The sequence below is a fragment of the Carettochelys insculpta genome, chromosome 2 (assembly GCF_033958435.1).
Source record: "Carettochelys insculpta isolate YL-2023 chromosome 2, ASM3395843v1, whole genome shotgun sequence".
NCBI classification, from domain to species: Eukaryota; Metazoa; Chordata; order Testudines; family Carettochelyidae; genus Carettochelys; species Carettochelys insculpta.
The window spans coordinates 220,919,840-220,937,735 of NC_134138.1; positions in this window are offsets into that span (position 1 = coordinate 220,919,840).

Sequence of the window (17,896 nt, forward strand, 5' to 3'; positions counted from 1 at the left end):
ACTATTGCCCAGGTAAGAGATTCATAAAACACCACAAACAATATTTGCTTCCTAACCCCCTCACAGAGGCATATACACACTGAACAGGAGGGTCTATAGAAAGAGTCCCTGGATAAGACAACTTCCTAAGTGTTCTATTCTCATATTTTCAGCTCAACATGACTACGGCTACGTCTACACTTAGAGAAATCTTCAAAACAGCCACTCTAATGGCCATTTCGAAGAATACTAATGAGGTGCTGAAATGCATATTCAGCACCTCATTAGCAACCTGCCGGCCACGGCACATTTAAATTGCCACTTTTCGCTCTCACGTGGCTCATCCACACTGGGATCCGTTTCAAAAGGACTTCGTCAACTCTGAAATCCCCTTATTCCTATCAGCAGAATACTTGCTGCAGATAGGAATAAGGGGATTTCAAAGTTGGCAGGGTCCTTTCAAAAAGGGCCCCAATCTGGGCAAGCTTTGTGGGAGCAAAAAGCAGCAATTTTGAAGTGCCATGGCTGGCGGCATTCTAATGAGGCGCTGAATATGCATTTCAGTGCCTCATTAGTATTCTTCAAAATGGCCATTAGCATGGCTATTTCAAAGATTTCCCCAAGTGTAGACATGGCCTACGTGTCAATGGGGGCTGCTGAGATGCCAGTATTTCCCTCACCAGCCCTATTAGTTGCTTACATAACATCTGTAAAAAAGCCTTTGGAGAATCTTGGATGCCAGATACCTCATACTGTAAGTGCAATTGACTATTGTGGGAAATGTGTTTGTTATATGCCAAAGTTTTGTTTACATGTTGTTTGCTTGTCTAACTTAAGTGGATGGATTTGCTTCAAACTTCCCACAAAAATTGACGTTTGGGCTGGAACCAGGCATATGGCTGCACAAAGAGCTTTCTAAAAACAAAAAGGAAAGGAAGAAGAGACATGCCATCAAGACAGTATGCATGGGAATGGCATGTGTGTAAGATCAGGAAAGCCAAAGCAAGGAATGAGTTACAGCTGGCAAGAAATGTTAGAGGCAACAAGAAGGGATTTTGAAAATATGTCAGACAAAAACAGATCGGGTATAGTGAGGTCCAGTGCTCCATGGAGGTGAGCTGGTAATGGAAGATGGGAAGGCAGAGCTGCGCAATGCCTGCTTTCCATCAGTCGTCACACCAAAAATAATAGGTGGCATGATGTCTAGCAAAGTCATCATACTTAATCAAATTTGCATCTGACACAAAACTCTGTAGCCGTTTCTACACATGCGGTATGCTAATAAACGGCCCGAAATATGCTAATGCAGAGCAGATGCAAATTCCCACACCTCATTAGCATAAGGTGACATGATTTTGAGTCCGGAAGATGCTCTTCTGGACTCCAAAACAACATGTAGAAGCGAAGCCCCCGGCGGGTCTTCTGGAAGGAAGTCCTCCTTCTGGAGGCCCCTTCTTCCCGAAAATTTTTGCATATGCTCCTCATTAGCATATTTCAGGCTAGAAAGTGGAATGTGTAGAAAAGACTGTGAGTGTTGGGGTGGGGGGATTTACAAGCACTTTGGAGGACAGAGCTCCAAATTATCAAGCCCTTTGAATTTTAGAACTGGGCTATAAACAATGAAATTTAACAAAAACAAAAATAAGGAGCTACACCAGAGAAATTTAAAAAAAAACACACACACATATACAGAATATGAGATAATTGGCTTGGCAGCAGCACTGTTGAGAAGGATCTGGGAGTTTTGGTGGATCACAACCTCAACATGAGTCAACACTATGATGCTGTTGCAAAAAGCAAAACAAAACAGAAAAACCTTCTCACCCACAAACAATCGTAATTTTGGGTTGCATTAACTAAGGCATAGCACGCAAGCCACAGGAGGCAGCAGTATCATTCAGCTTGGTGCTGGTTAGGCCTCATCTGGAGTACGGAGTCCAATTTTGGCTGCCATGGTAATAAAAAGATGTAGTGCAAGTGGAAAGGACCGAGAGGTGAGTGACAAAGAGGATCAGAGGGATGAAATTCAAGCCATAGGAGCAAAGTCTGAGGTGATTAGGTATGCTTAGTTTGGAAAGGGACATGGTAGTGGCCTTCAAATACTTGAAAGACTGTCTTTAAAAAGACAGAGAAAATTTTTCTCCTGCCACAGAGAGTAGAACAAGAAGCAAATCGGTTCAGGCTACAGCATAGATGATTTAGATTAAATCTCAGGAAAAGCTCACTTTAAGAATAGTAAGACAATGGAACAAATTATGTGGGGAAGCTCCTTCACTGGAGGCTTTCATAAGGAGGCTGGTTTAGATTCAAATCGTATGTCTTAGCTGGACATTAGATTAGATCAGCATTTCTCAAACTGGGTTGCAGAGACTCTGGGGTCCACAAGGGTGTTCTGGGGGTCCACTGACCCATCAATCAACTCCTCTCCCTCCTCCCACCCCCAGTGCCTCCTGCACATGAGGGAAGAACAGCTGAAAAGAGACCAAGGGAGATCTGGTCAGCTACATCAAATGGGTCATTAAAAGCCTGGTAAGTGGCACAATGGGAGCCTGGGACTATGGCAGGCACCCTGCCTGCCCTGGCTCCATGCAGCTTCTGAAAGCAGATGCCAGATCCCTGTAGACCCTAGGTGCAGGGGGGCTCCCCAGGCTGCTCTGCGAAGGAGCTGGCTCTGCAGCTTTCATTAGCTGGGACCCATGACCAGTGGGAGCTTTGGGGACAGTGTGGGAAGCTGCACATTGAGCCTCCTGTGGGGGTCCTGGTGCTTAGTCTGGGACCCACAGTAAGCACTGCCATGACCCTTACCCTTTTCCACACCCAAACTCCCTCCCAGAGCCTGCACCACTCCCAGCCCTCCACCCCATCCCGGGGACCCTTCCTGCACCCCCAGCCCCTCAGCTTTGTCCCCACCCCAGAGCCCACCCACCTTGCAACCCTCTGCCTCAGCCCAGAGCCCTCTCCCACATCCTGAACCCCTCATTTATGGTACTGCCTTACAGCTTGGACCCCCAACCAAAAACTCACCCCAGTCTGCACCCCAGTCCTCTGCTTCAGCCCCATGGAAGTGAGGGAGGGTGTGGTAGAACAAGTGAGAGAGGGAGGGGTGAATGGCGCTGGGAGGGGAGGAAGCGGCCTCCCAGAAGTGGCAGAGGTGGAAAGAGGTAGAGGTGGGGTGGGACGTGGGGCTCGGGGGAGTTCTTGGGGATTGGTGAACATTTTAAAATCAAAATGGGGGTCCTCAGATTGCTGGACTAGATGAGCCTGTAGTCACTTCTAACCCTACAGTTCTTTGATCATGTGAAATTTCAGACCCCAAATCTATATGTAATGAGCAAGGGAACATAGGCTGCAATGAAAACTCGGCATCTTTATACACAAACTTCCCCTGCTGGGAATGCTATAACACAGATACATATTCATGTTTCCAAAAATCCATTGCTAGAAACTGAAAAAAATAAAAAACAACCCACTTGGTTTTATGAGATCACCAGAAAAGTTTATTTAAAATTATTCCCATGTAGTTAGCAAATCTCAAATAGAATCTTTCAAAAATGACCTGCTTTCCCATCTGCTTATTTAGCTCCTGGGTGGGAAGGAGCTTAGTGTGTGAAAGGAGCTGAAAACCCAGTAACAGTTTACAGGTAAAAATGCAGCAAATCTGAAAGCCAGGTGGTCAAAAAATAGTCACATGAGATCTACTTCAACCTTTAGTCTTATGGCATATCATCTCATGCATTTCTCTCCACCTCCTTTCCCCCAAATGCAACCTATTTTTGTTCTGCTTTTGTAAGAAAATGTGTTTTTAGTATTTAAATTTTCACAGGAAAATACTCACCAATCACCCATATCGGGTGGGGGGAATTGTATTTGTTTGGTTTACCTAAACACTAGTATGGTAGCTAACTACTGTTAGTGATATGAGCAGAGAGTTTGCTAAGGACTTGACTTACCTGACTTAAACCCTGGTACATAGGGTGGAGCATAGGTCATCTACAAGTCTCCTTCACTTCACCCTGTTTTAGGACAAAACTTCTAGCTGATTCCAAGAGTATCCCAGGTGGTGTCCTTCAATCCCAATAGATTTTCTCCACATTGTCCAAGTCTTCCTTGTTTGTGTTTTCCTTGCTGGTTCCAAATGAGAGCTTGATGGACTATGCTACATAATGTTTTTCTGAGATTATGGCCTAGCCATTCCCACTTTCTTCGCTTGATTTAAATGTCAAGTGGTTCTTGTCCCACTCTGTTCCAAAGCTCCTCATTTGTGACATAGTCCTGTCATTTGATGCAAAGGATGTACCTCATGCATCTGTTTATAAATGTCTGTAGCTTGTGATTTGAAGACTTTTTAGTATTTCAAGTCTCGTATCCATACAAGAGCACACTCTTCACACTTGTACAAAGGGTGGCGATAGGAAATGGGCAAAACCCCAATGCCATTGTATAAGAACTCCCAAAGTCCAGGTGTACAGCTAGTTCCAGCCCCCAGTGAAACAACCAATGAATCAACCTGGGACCAACATATTCGTTGGGGTTGTTTCTGCAAAACAGAAACCAAGACTATTTCAAATCTAGGTCCCATTTTATTTCATGTATCATGTTTAGGAATGTGTGTGAAGCTATGTTCCATGGCCAATATTTAATGGTGATTTACTAGGGTTACCATATTTGAACTTTCAAAAAAAGAGGATGCCCCTGAAAGAGAGTGTATTTATATCAGTATCTACCAACTCACATTTTATTAATACAATATAGTACATTACATGTACCTCTCAGGAGTGCCCTCTTTTTTGAAAGTTCATATACGGTAACCCCAAATTTACAAAAGCATTCCAAGCACCCTTTTATAATCAATTTGCATTCAACATCTGTACTGAGTGAATATGGGAAAAATAAAAGACATTGTGAGAACTTACGCTTTCTATTTCCTTAGCGTGGAGATGGTAATGGCACGGAGAGCAGCTGCCATTTTGATTCTTTTCACATCTGCTCAGTCATAAATCTGCTGGAAAATGAAGGGTAGTACAGAGCTTGTTGACACTTAGCAACTGTCCTTTGCTTAATTAGAAACAAAGCTATTTGTTACGCATTTGATGAAGGAAGCAGAATGATAAATTAGAATACCCTTCTTCAGAGTGTTGTGATTTACCAGGGCTGTTGGATCTAGATTCACTGGCTCATCTTCAAACTATACAGCTGACTCTGCACTTGGAGAGGGTGAGAAGTAAGCAGCTTTGACATTAAGCAGCCCAAGGCTTCTTTCCTCCTTCAGAGAGTTATGTAAGTCAGCTACATCAGGTTTTGTCTGCTCTTATTGTTCTGAAGCAGATGGTGAAATCTCACCTCAGCTGGGTAGCTTGGATCCTCACAGCATTTAGCAATGCTTACCAACTGAATTGTAATAAATTGTGCCCTAAGGTATCCAGCAGCAGATGATTTATGAATGTGGACTTTTAAAGCCAGCCACTGCAAAATACCAGAATCTAGGACTGAATATGTTAAAAACAAAACAAAACAAAACAAAAGAAAAAAATCTGCCCAATCAAAGAAACATACCACACAGTTTGGAAGGGTTTGAATAACAGTATATTCATCTAGTTCAAGAGCCGAATCACATGTAGACGTATGGATGGATGGATTTTATCTACACAGCTGTCATAGTATTTTTAAATTATCAAATGGAGACCCTCTTTTTACATGATTTAAAGTCCTTCAGTGTAATGATTTTTTGGTCAGGAAATGCGCTGTTCAAAGCCAGAATCTATATTTCTGATACAGCAGCATTGTTACTTCAGGGTTTGAGTACATTCAGCAAGGTTATTACATCAACACCTCAGCAAGTGCTTCTGCAGTTAGACAAAGCCAGTGTGTAAACTAATGACCATTGTGGAATCAGCAGTTCTATTTTCAGTCAGTTCATTGTCAAACCTCATTTTCTTACAACACAGTATTATGGCAAGTTGGTAATACATTCAGACAATACAATTTGAGGACTTTAGTGTCATTGCTGCTAAAGGAAAATAGCAATGTTGTAAATGTGTTTTTTTCTCTTCCACAGATGAATGTGACTTTAAAAGGCAGTAAGAACATGCATGAGTATTCACAATGAAAGTCCCAAGGAGAACACCTAGAAGAGAAAACATATTTTTCTGTGTCACCATTGTTATGTGTTTCTTATGGCACTTTTAATTAAGATTTGAACCATATTTCTGCTAGAATTGGGCAACCTTTTAGAAGAGCTGGTGACAACTTGCTGAATTTTTCTTCTGAAGCACTGAACTACCTCAGAACTAATGCAAGACAAACTATTTACAGCAAAGATATTAGTTCACAAGTTTAGCCCCGTTTTTTGGTTATATGTAGTATTGTTTTAGCCATGTCAGTCCCAGGAATTTAGAGAGTGAAGATCGTGAAGTAATATCTCCTATTGCACTGACTTCTGTTGGTGAGAGACAAGCTTTTGAGCTGCATTGAGCTATTTTGCTGACTTGAAGGAAAGCTCAGTGTAGTTTGAAGGCTTTTCTCTCTCACCAACAGAAGTTGATCTTATAAAAGCTATTACCTCATTCACCTTCTCTCTGCGGATGTATTGTAATTTTTTTCCTCATTTGTTCTTTATTCACAGCTTGTTTAAACCTATTTGTTAGACTGGAAGGTCTTTAAACTAGGGAATGTGTGTGTTTATCTGTGTGTGTTATGGGCACTATCAGAATATGAATAAGTTTGTATGAATCACCTTCTGCATATTATATGTTAAATGGTCACAATAAGTATTTACTAGTCACACTGGATGATTGGTCACCTAAGTGACATATTATTGCTTATTTCTTGATAGTATGACCTAACAGCTTTGTAAAGATTAAGCTTTTATACTATATACTACTGAGAATGGTCAGTGCTGTTCAACTTTATTTTGTCAGAAACAAAATTAGCCACTTAGCCAAAATGACCACTTCCGGTGAGGATCCTCATTCATTTCACACTAATATTTTGTGACACCTGTGTACTTCATGAATATCCATTGCACGTAACCAAATGTTAGCACACAGAAGGGCTTGCAAGTGCAAGCAAAGTGAATGGGTGAATTTTATTCATAGGTGAGTTTTGGCAATACTTTTTTCCACTGTACGCTTCAGCCCTGACAACCTATTTAAACTTCTTTCTTTGCTTGTAAGATATTTGGGACAGGATTGGAGTATGTGGGTACATATGCATACAGTACTTAGCATACAATGGGCGCTACCACAAAATAAACAATTATGTACATTGTTTTGGCACCTACCATGAACTAGGACTCCATTTGGCTTGGTGCTGTGAAAAAACAGTGGGGGTAGGAGAGAAGGCCCCAGCCCTGAAGAGCTTATGCAGCGAGACCTGTAAGATTAGAAGATATTTGTTTATATTTTGTTTTGGCCCTGTGCAATGTGTGCACATTCTAGGACAAATAGAAATTAACTGAGGGAAGGCCTATGTTATACAGGAGGACAGATCAGATTATCCCACTGGTCCCTTCTGCCTTGGAGCCTACAAATCTATGAATAACTTCTGGGCCATTTTGTCATTCCCTTACCAAGTTTTACTTAAGCCAAAGGTAACTTTACCTGAGGAAAAATGCAGGCTCAGATCCCCTAAGATTGATATGTTCTACAGCTCTTTAAAGAGCTTTGCAAACAAGAACTAAAAGTGTTGCAGGTCTGTGACAAATTGGTAGCTGCACCTATGTTTGTATCAGTGTGTTTCTGGATAAAATCATGACATACATGCAATTCAATTGTCATGTGTGATGTTCAATGGAATATCACTTTTGTCATGTTTAGATTGATACAGATCTTCTCAATCAACAAAAAATAACCACACCCCTTGTTAATTCTACAGAGCTAAACTGCGTCTCACTGCCAAGTGTAAAATCCTATTGCTCATTGAGTTAATCATTAAAATACTACTTCTATTATTCCTCCAGTGCAGTGGTTTAGGAGAACATTACCAGTTCCATAGAGTTTGATAACCCTACATTAAAACAGAGACATTCCCACATAACTGTAATGAGAGTAACTGAAGCATCCAAGGCTAAAATCTCAGTTACAGCTAAAAGTCTCAGTGTAGATAAGGTATGCAAGAGTTGAAATCCTTTAGCACATCCCCATCCTGGGGCCTGCAAGAGAAGGCTTGGGTTTAGGGGTTCTAATTTAAGCTTACCACCGAGAGGAACCACAGAAATGCACTGGTTCTGTGGAAGGTAAGGTAGAACCAGTTATGCTCACTCTATGCCACTAGAGAAATGATCTCATCTTAGGCTGGTTTTGACTTTTGCACTGGCAGATCATCTGAAAGTAGGTGGGATGGACCAACAATCTGGCCCATGGAATAATAACAATGACTAACATTGGGATGGGACTTGAAGTGTCAATAAATGGTAACTCTCAAATGTTCTTTCAAATGATTATTTTCCAAATGAAAGTATTGTGAGAGGCTTCAGAATCTACTGGCTACAAGAAGGCTCCTGTCTATAAGGAATAGGATTTAAATAATTGGCTCCAAAAATATTGAGAACTTCTAAAGATGGTAAATTGGTAGCAAATGCAATTCAATATGCTCACTACACTCTCAATCAGAGATGATACAACACTGATCAGGCTTTAGAAATAAGAACATAAGAACGGCCATGCTGGGTCAGACCAAAGGTCCAGCTAGCCCAGTATCCTGTCTGCCAACAGTAGCCAGTGCCAGATGCCCCAGAGGAGGTGAACCGAAGACAATGATCAAGCGATTTGTCTCCTGCCATCCATCTCCCGCCTTCGACAAAAGGCTAGGCACCATACCTTACCCCATGCTAAGAGCCATCTATGGACCTAACGTCCCAATATTTATTGAGCTCTTTTTTAAACTCTGTTAGAGTCCTGGCCTTCACAGCGTCCTCTGGTAAGGAGCTCCACAGGTTGACTATGCTCTGTGTGAGGAAAAACTTTCTTTTATTAGTTTTGAACCTGCTACCCATTAATTTCATTTGGTGTCCTCTAGTTCTTATATTATGGGAATAAGCAAATAACTTTTCTGTATTCACTTTCTCCACACCATTCATGATTTTATATACCTCTAACATATCGCCCCTCAGTCTCCTCTTTTCTAGACTGAAAAGTCCCAGTATCTCTAGCCTATCCTCATATGGGACCTGTTCCAAACCCTTAATCATTTTAGTTGCCCTTTTCTGAAACTTTTCTAATGCCAATATATCTTTTTCTGAGGTGAGGAGACCACATCTGCACGCACTACTCAAGATGTGGGCGTACCATAGTTTTATAAAGGGGAAGTAAGATATTCTTCATCTTATTTTCTATCCCTTTTTTAATTATTCCTAACATCCTATTTGCTTTATGGACTGCCGCTGCACACTGCGTGGATGTTTTCAGAGAACTATCCATTATAATTCCAAGATCCCTTTCCTGATCTGTTGTAGCTAAATTTGCCCCCATCATATTGTATGTATAATTGGGGTTATTTTTCCCGATGTGCATTACCTTACACTTACCCACATTAAATTTCATTTGCCATTTTGCTGCCCAATCACTCAGTTTGCTGAGATCATTTTGAAGTTCTTCACAGTCTGCTTTGGTTTTGACTATCCTGAACAGTTTGGTGTCATCTGCAGACTTTGCCACCTCACTGCTTACCCTTTTCTCTAGATCATTGATGAATAAGTTGAACAAGATTGGTCCCAGGACTGACCCTTGGGGAACGCAACTAATTGCCTCCTTCCTTTGTGAAAATTTACCATTTATTCCTACCCTTTGGTTCCTGTCAAATGTATGTTGCAGACATGATATTAACATTATTTACATGATATTAACATTATTTTCTTATTAAAAAGAGAAGTTCCATTTGCAAATACATACCTCTCTTTTCTGGATATTTCCTTTTATATGGTCATCCTAAATTCTCATTCCCTAAGCTTCAAGTGATTCACTATGTTGCAGTCAGACAACTGTCTCATACCAGGGAGTGGAGCTGTACCACAACCATCCTCCTTTACATTCTCTTGCATCATATCCTTATCCAAATTCAGTTGAAAACTGAGATCCTGGACTCCTGGGCCGTGTCTACATGTGCACGTTACTTCGAAGTAGCAGCGCCAACTTCAAAATAGCGCCCGTCATGTCTACACGTGTTGGGCGCTATTTCGAAGTTAACTTCGATGTTAGGCGGCGAGACGTCGAAGTCGCTAACCCCATGAGGGGATGGGAATAGCGCCCTACTTCGATGTTCAACATCGAAGTAGGGAACGTGTAGATGATCCGCGTCCTGCAACATCGAAATAGCAGGGTCCACCATGGCGGCCATCAGCTGAGGGGTTGAGAGACGCTCTCTCTCCAGCCCCTGTGGGGCTCTATGGTCACCGTGTGCAGCAGCCCATAGCCCAGGGCTTCTGGCTGCTGCTGCTGCAGCTGGGGATCCATGCTGCATGCGCAGGGTCTGCAACTAGTTGTCAGCTCTGTGTATCTTGTGCTGTTTAGTGCAAGTGTGTCTGGGAGGGGTCCTTTAAGGGAGCGGCTTGCTGTTGAGTCTGCCCTGTGACCCTGTCTGCAGCTGTTCCTGGCACCCTTATTTCGATGTGTGCTACTTTGGCGTGTAGACGTTCACTCTCACAGCCTATTTCGATGTGGTGCTGCCCAACATCGACGTTGAACGTCGACGTTGCTGGCCCTGGAGGACGTGTAGACGCTATTCATCGAAATAGACTATTTCGATGTAGTGTGCATGTGTAGATGTAGCCCTGATCCCCTGTTCTGCTCTATATTCCCCCTTTACTAAATGGAAACAATCTAGTAGCACACAACGCTCAGGAAAGAATAGGTTTGTGATGAGGAGAAATGAGTTAAAGCTTTCCTGTGTTGGCAGTCCTAGTCCTGGCATTTCAGATGCCCTAGCAGCTGCTCTAGCCCCAACATACCACCTTTAAATGTTATTGAAAACAGCACGAGTCACAGAACCTGGCAGTCTAGATTCTGAATAACAGGTTTTCTAAGCTCAGTGGGTCAAGTTGTGGTCCTGCCATCATGAAAAGCATGGGTGGGTGGGAAACACTGACAGCATCTAAGGAGGACAATGGAAGGCATTATGCATTACGAAATCATGAAGAACGCCCTGGCAGAAGTAACTTGGAAAGCATGGATCTTTGTGTGACTTCACACAGATGTTCAAAGCTAGCATGACTGCTGCTGAAATATTCAGTACAGATAAGGTATGCAAGAGGCAAACACTTTTAATGAATCCAAATCCTGAGACGAGGGCTGGGATCCACCAGTAACAATAATACCATGTGGAGGAAAGAAGCGTGTCTGAAGCTGATGGGACAATTACTTTGTCCCTGCAAAAATTAACCAATTAACATCAGCTCATTTAATATTAAACAAATGAGGGTCTCCAGAACATTTGGGGAAATGGTCCTTGTATTTTTCTAACTTCAATACACTAATGTACAATCCTTTAGAGTGATAGTTGCATATTTAAGAATCATGAAAATAGTGGCTAAAATGCAGCAATTAAAGATTTCTGATTGGTGCTGGATTTCAGTAAATTTATAATTGTATATAGATTTTTTGTAATGCATCATGCTAAAATGCCTTCAATATTCTCAGTTAAAAGCATTGCTACATTTGTTTTTCTCCATTATCCTGATGTGTTGGCAGTTACTTGTGATCATGTGTGTGGAGAGACCGGATAGGAACACACAATATAGTGGTAAGTTCAAAAAGCAAAATTAACAGAACTTCAAAAGCCATCAAGTTCAGTCCACTACATTCAGAGGAGAAGCTAGTGCAGGCATTTATTTAACTTGCTCACAGGTACTTGAAAGTCATTACCATGAAGTACAGTAGAGCTCCCTGCAAGGATGGAACTTAAAACCCACTGTCTACAAAGTTAGTGCTGTAACCACCAGCCCATTCTTCCTCACATCAGCTGCACCCTCTTTTCCATCAAAATCACTACTATTATGGCACATGTGGTAAGTGGCCACACCGCCATCATATCCCCCCCCGCCAAAATACATATAATTATCATAGCAACCTGACTGAATTCAAAAAGAAACCCCCACAAACGAGCTTTGTTAGCACAAAAAATGGTCACATCTTGATATTCATTAGATAGTGAACAATTCTAGACTATTTTTTTCAATTTTCTAAGATAGTTGCCATACTCATCTCAACCTTCCAAAAAACTCTTATGAGATGTATTGTTAGCAATGTGCTGTTCATATGCTGCACCTGGGTGCCTGCTATAAAATTTAACAAAATAGCCCACCTCACAATTATGCACATTTCAGAATAAAAGCAGGGGTACCAGGCCATTTCACTCATGGATAGGGCAAGGGATAGCTCAGTGTTTTGAGCATTAGTCTGCTTGAACCCAGGGTTATCAGCTCAGTCCCTGAGGAGGCCACTCAAGGTGTGAGACAAAGAGATGTCAGGCATGGTGCTTGGTCCTGCTAGGAGGGGACTGAACTAGATGACTTCCCAAGGTCACTTCCAGCTCTAGGAGATGCATGTCTCCAATCAGACAAACTAGTTGCATTGCAAAAGCATTTCTATTTTTAAGAGCACTAACTTCTTAAATTCAACTAATATTCAACTATTCCCTCACACCTTCTTGTCTTGGGGGATGAAAGCATAAATTGTCACAGATAGAATGTCAGGATAGAGACAGAGCAGCAGGAGCAGTCAGAGGAAAGTTATACATTGTCAATGAAGTCATTGTATCATTAGCGACATCTACACTACAGAGATCTTTCAAAAGAAGCCCTTCTAGAAGGTATCTTCCAAAAGAACTTCTTTCAAAAGACTGTGTCCACGCACAAAAAAGCAGATCAAAAGAGCGATCTGCTCTTTCAAAAGAGGGCGTCCACAGTCCCTGCTCTTTCGAAAGAACGGGTCAGGAATTGAAAAATCAGGCCCTGTGAGGAATGATCTTTCAAAAAAAGGGACTGTGGAGCATCTACACACTTTCTTTTGAAAGAAGCTTTTAAAAGCAGGCGCTCTTGTTGAAATGGGAAAGGAAGAGCGTTTTCGAAAGGAGCTCCACATTCTTCCAATTTACCTTCGAGAGAACGCTTTTTGTGCGTAGATGGTCCATGGGATCTTTAGAAAGGGCCTCCTTCTTTTGAAAATTCTTTGAAAGAACTTGCTAGTGTAGCTGCAGCCATTAAAATGGAGCTAGAGGTGGCACAGAGCGTCTCTGCCCCTGAAGGACCTTGGGAAAGGGATGTGTTCATAGGTTGTACTGTCTAAGCTAACTAAACACCTGGAAAGATCTCAAACACTTGGTGATCATGAGATTTAGGCCACAGATAACACTAGATAATCCCGTGGGATAAGAATTCCCATTGTCTGTCCTCTCAATGCTTATTATTGTATCTTCCCTTCCCATTCTAACAGCCTGATCCCTCTACTTCTGTTGTTTTCAGCTGATGGTGCTTAGCAACTTTTAAGGCAAGACCACTAGGAAGGGAGTCTGTTCCCCACTTCCAACGCATGGAGATAAGATCCATAAACTAGGGAGACACCTGCAAAAAAGATGAGTTGTGCATTAAAGAAGAAAACGGACACACTACTCAGAAAGCTTCTGGAAACCTATACAGAGACTTTCCCACCACCTGCTATCTGCTTCTAGAATGCTTCAAAACAGATTTAGAAGGTGCAATTTTCCCTTTAAAAATTTGCACACAAAAATCTTTAGGAGCAGGACAATTTAATAGATGAAGCAAGTCTTAAAAATGTTGTGAGTGGATACTGAGACCTCAAGAAAGAACTGGTAAATAGCACCAACTTGGAGCCCAGTGGCTTGGAGGAGGTGCTGTGAAAGATTCCACAGCTCTCTTAATTAGAAGCTACTAGCTGGCCAATTGAGTGATGTTCTGCAACATGCACAAGTTGGGACTGGACCAGGACATGACCTCAGTTTTTATTTATGAGCTTAGAATTTGAACTTGGGTATCCAGAGAAGAACAGCTCATGTACAAAAGCAAGAATTGTGCAGATCATTCATGAGAAAAATACAAATCAATTGAAACTTCAGGTTTTTCACATTTTATTATGAACACAGAGGTGGACAGTTTTCATGGAAAATTGTGTGAAGGCACATGCACTTTTTTGGAACAAAACCAATTCCATTTGTCTTCACTGCTTTCACAGATCTACAATATATCAGCAGCCTTCAGCAGATTTATGTAGCTTTCCTATCTCCTAGGAGCTGTCCTTCTCTGAGGCAAATCAATGGTTTTCATGAATTAAACCAAGAACACAGACTCTGAAATTGCTCTGTCAAAATGTCAGCAAAAATTTGACAGGAGATTGTTTTGTTTTGTTTTGTTTTTTTAACATTAGAACGGGTCTCATCATACTGTTTCACTTCCTCCATTGATCTTTTCCTCTCTTGGTGGAATTCATCTTTGTGCCAAAAGGTAGCATGTGGTCTGCATCTAAGTAATGTAACTTTCTTTTGCAAGAATATTTGTAGAACTTGGCTACCCACTCTTAATTCAGTTTTGCTCATTTTTGTCACTTTTCCCGTCTTGTGGGTGGATCAGGAGAATACTGAGGCTTCTACTCGTTTTAGACAGATAACAGACCAATACCACAGATCTGAACACTACGGAAATCTGAGGGTGTTTCCATATTCAAATCGGTAACAGAAGCCAAATTTTGCAAATGGTACCTAAAATAATACTGTTGCTACAAACCAAAAAACATGTTCTGAATGCTCCTTAAATTGGGAAAGTTCAAAATCCTATGTGGAATTTTGTAGCTGGGTCTGAATTCTACCTTATTACAGATTCAACGGTGTTCTATGAGCTAGACACACTGTCTGTGTCTACACTTGAATTCCTCTTTCAAAAGAGGTATGCAAATGAGGGAAATCAAAAATACAAATGAGGTGCAGAATTGCATATCTGGAACCTCATGTGCATATTCTTATTTTGAAATAGCTTCTTTTGAAAGAAGAAAACCAGTGAAGACACTGCTTTTTCGAAAGTAAACCCCATCTTCAAAAGAATTCTTCTTCCCAAAGAAAAAGGGAAGAGGAATGCAAGTGTAGACACAGCCATTTTGGACCTACCTATGGCAACACTAGCAGCATTTTGATGAAATACTTCAGTCTCCTCCCTGCTAGAGGTATGTCACTCACTCAACATCTAGAGTTAACATTGTCTCAGTGTTTTCTGTGACAACCACAATTTTCACCATTTAATGCCTCTGACATTTTCAGGCAAATACAATCCATATTCTACATGGTGTCAGATAATTTTAAATGGCAGAGTCCTGCATTATCAGAAAATTAGCTTCTTACTGAGGGCAATAGTAAAAGCAATAAAAACAAACATTTTCTCATGGTTAACTTTCATTTAACTTAATTGGAAAGTGTCCCCATTTGCTTAATGGGAAAATTACAAACCCAAACCACATAAATGCAAAACAGCACATTAAAAATCACATTGGCATGGGAGTGTACATGTCCAAAGATTTTTAACTGCCTTATCTTAATGACATTAATACAGTGGTCAGTAATAGATTTATATGCATTTTTTTACTACACAGAATGGGATAAAGAGACCAGAGGAAAGCCCATCTTAGTATTTATTTATTAAAGTACATCAACCAAACTCGGACCTGGCATACCAGATGTAGATGTAATATAATAGCATGGCATTGCTACTGTTAAGTTGGCATTATTACTTCTGGTTAAAAGGTTGATCTTTGTAAGTCCTCTAAATGTATATGTGCTTAGATGCCTTTGAAATCTGGTTTGCCTCAGCAGTGTAGGGTAGGGTTAGCAAGTCAAATTTGGGGTCATGTAACCTAAAGGTTGCAGAAATATAAGCCACGGGAAAAACAGCCATTTTTCAAAAGATTCTAGATGGTTGGTTTGGATAAAATTGTTGACACTATGGCTGTGTCTACACTAGCCCAAATCTTTGAAATGGCCATGCAAATGGCCATTTTGAAGATTACTAATGAGGCACTGAAATGAATATTCAGCAGCTCATTAGCATGGTGCCAGCTGCTGCTCTTTGAAATTGCTGCCACACAGCTTGTCCATACAGGTGCCCTTTTTGAAAGGGCCCTGGCAACATCAAAATCCCCTTAGTCCTACCAGCAGATAGCATTTATAATTGGAGATACACATCTCCTAGAACTGGAAGGGATCTTGGGAGGTCATCTCATCCAGTCCCCTGCCCTCTTGGCAGGACCAAGCACCACCATTTGTCCCAATCCCTAAATAGCCTCGTTGAGGATTGAATATACAACCCTGGGTTTAGCAGAGCAATGCTCAAACACAGAGTTATCCCTCCCCACAAATTTTGAGCTTGCAATGGGCAGGATTTGAACCTACATAGGGAAACCCCTTTGGCTTTCTAGTCCATCACCTTAACCACTCCACCACCACATTTGCAAAAGCATTTTAAAGATTTGTGCTAGTGTAGACACAACCTATATGGGTCAAACAAGTTCCAGAATTGTCCAGTTTTATCCAAGATAGTGCACAGCATCCACTGAGTCTTTGCAGGACCCAGACTGAAAACACTATTTAAAAACACTCTCACCACATGCACAGAAGTGCAGTCTGGAGGAATTACAGTGTGCATACACCAGTGAAGAGGAAAACCCCATGAGAGGGTTCTATTCAGTTAATTTATGCATGCCTGGGTAGTTCATGGGAATGTACTGACACAACAGCCTTGGTGGTCTCCATGCTTCTGACATTTCTAGTTAGAACATTTGTATACTCATGCAATAGAGATTTAGAAAACTCATACCACTTCCTGCAAGTTGAGTCTATTATGAGGGGTTTCTATTTTAAGGATCAGCTTACTGTGAACAAAGCAGAACAGTCAGCAAAAGGCTAATCAGAAGTTTTGTGTTACTGGGTACAGAAAGACAACTTTTGGTAGGAGTTGGGGGCACTAGGATCCCAACAATAATCATTAGGACCAAGAGTCAGAGCAGGGACAAGCCTGAGGCTGGGAGTAGAAGAAGAGTTCATAGTCAGATCCAGGCCAGGCTCAATACCAGGATTAGAGTCCAAGTCAGGAGCTATCACAGTGATGAGTGAATATTTTAAGAAGTCTCTGCCTAAGCCAATAAGATGGGGTAGCCAGTAAGGCAGCCTACTAAAGGAAAGCTGTACTCATTAGGTTGCCTGGAGACTGGCACCGCTGTACTCCCTAGCTGTGTCTACACGTGCACGCTACTTCGAAGTAGCGGCACTAACTTCGACGTTAGGCGGCGAGACGTCGAAGTCACTAACCTCATGAGGGGATCGGAATAGTGCCCTACTTCGACGTTGAACGTCAAAGTAGGGACCGTGTAGACGATCCGCATCCCGCAACGTCGAAATTGCTGGGTCCTCCATGGCGGCAATCAGCTGGGGGGTTGAGAGATGCTCTCTCTCCAGCCCCTGCGGGGCTCTATGGTCACCGTGGGCAGCAGCCCTTAGCCCAGGGCTTCTGGCTGCTTCTGCGGCAGCTGGGGATCTATGCTGCAGGCACAGGGTCTGCAACCAGTTGTCAGCTCTGTGTATCTTGTGTTGTTTAGTGCAACTGTGTCTGGGAGGGGCCCTTTAAGGGAGTGGCTTGCTGTTGAGTCCGCCCTGTGACCCTGTCTGCAGCTGTGCCTGGCACCCTTATTTCGATGTGTGCTACTTTGGTGTGTAGACGTTCCCTCGCAGCGCCTATTTCGATGTGGTGCCACGCAATGTCGAAGTTGAACATCGACGTTGCCAGCCCTGGAGGACGTGTAGACGTTATTCATCGAAATAGCCTATTTCGATGTTGCTACATCGAAATAAGCTATTTCGATGTTGGCTTCACGTGTAGACGTAGCCCCTGATTCCTGATGGTACTCAGTGGTTGGAGTAGTTTAGGCTCCCA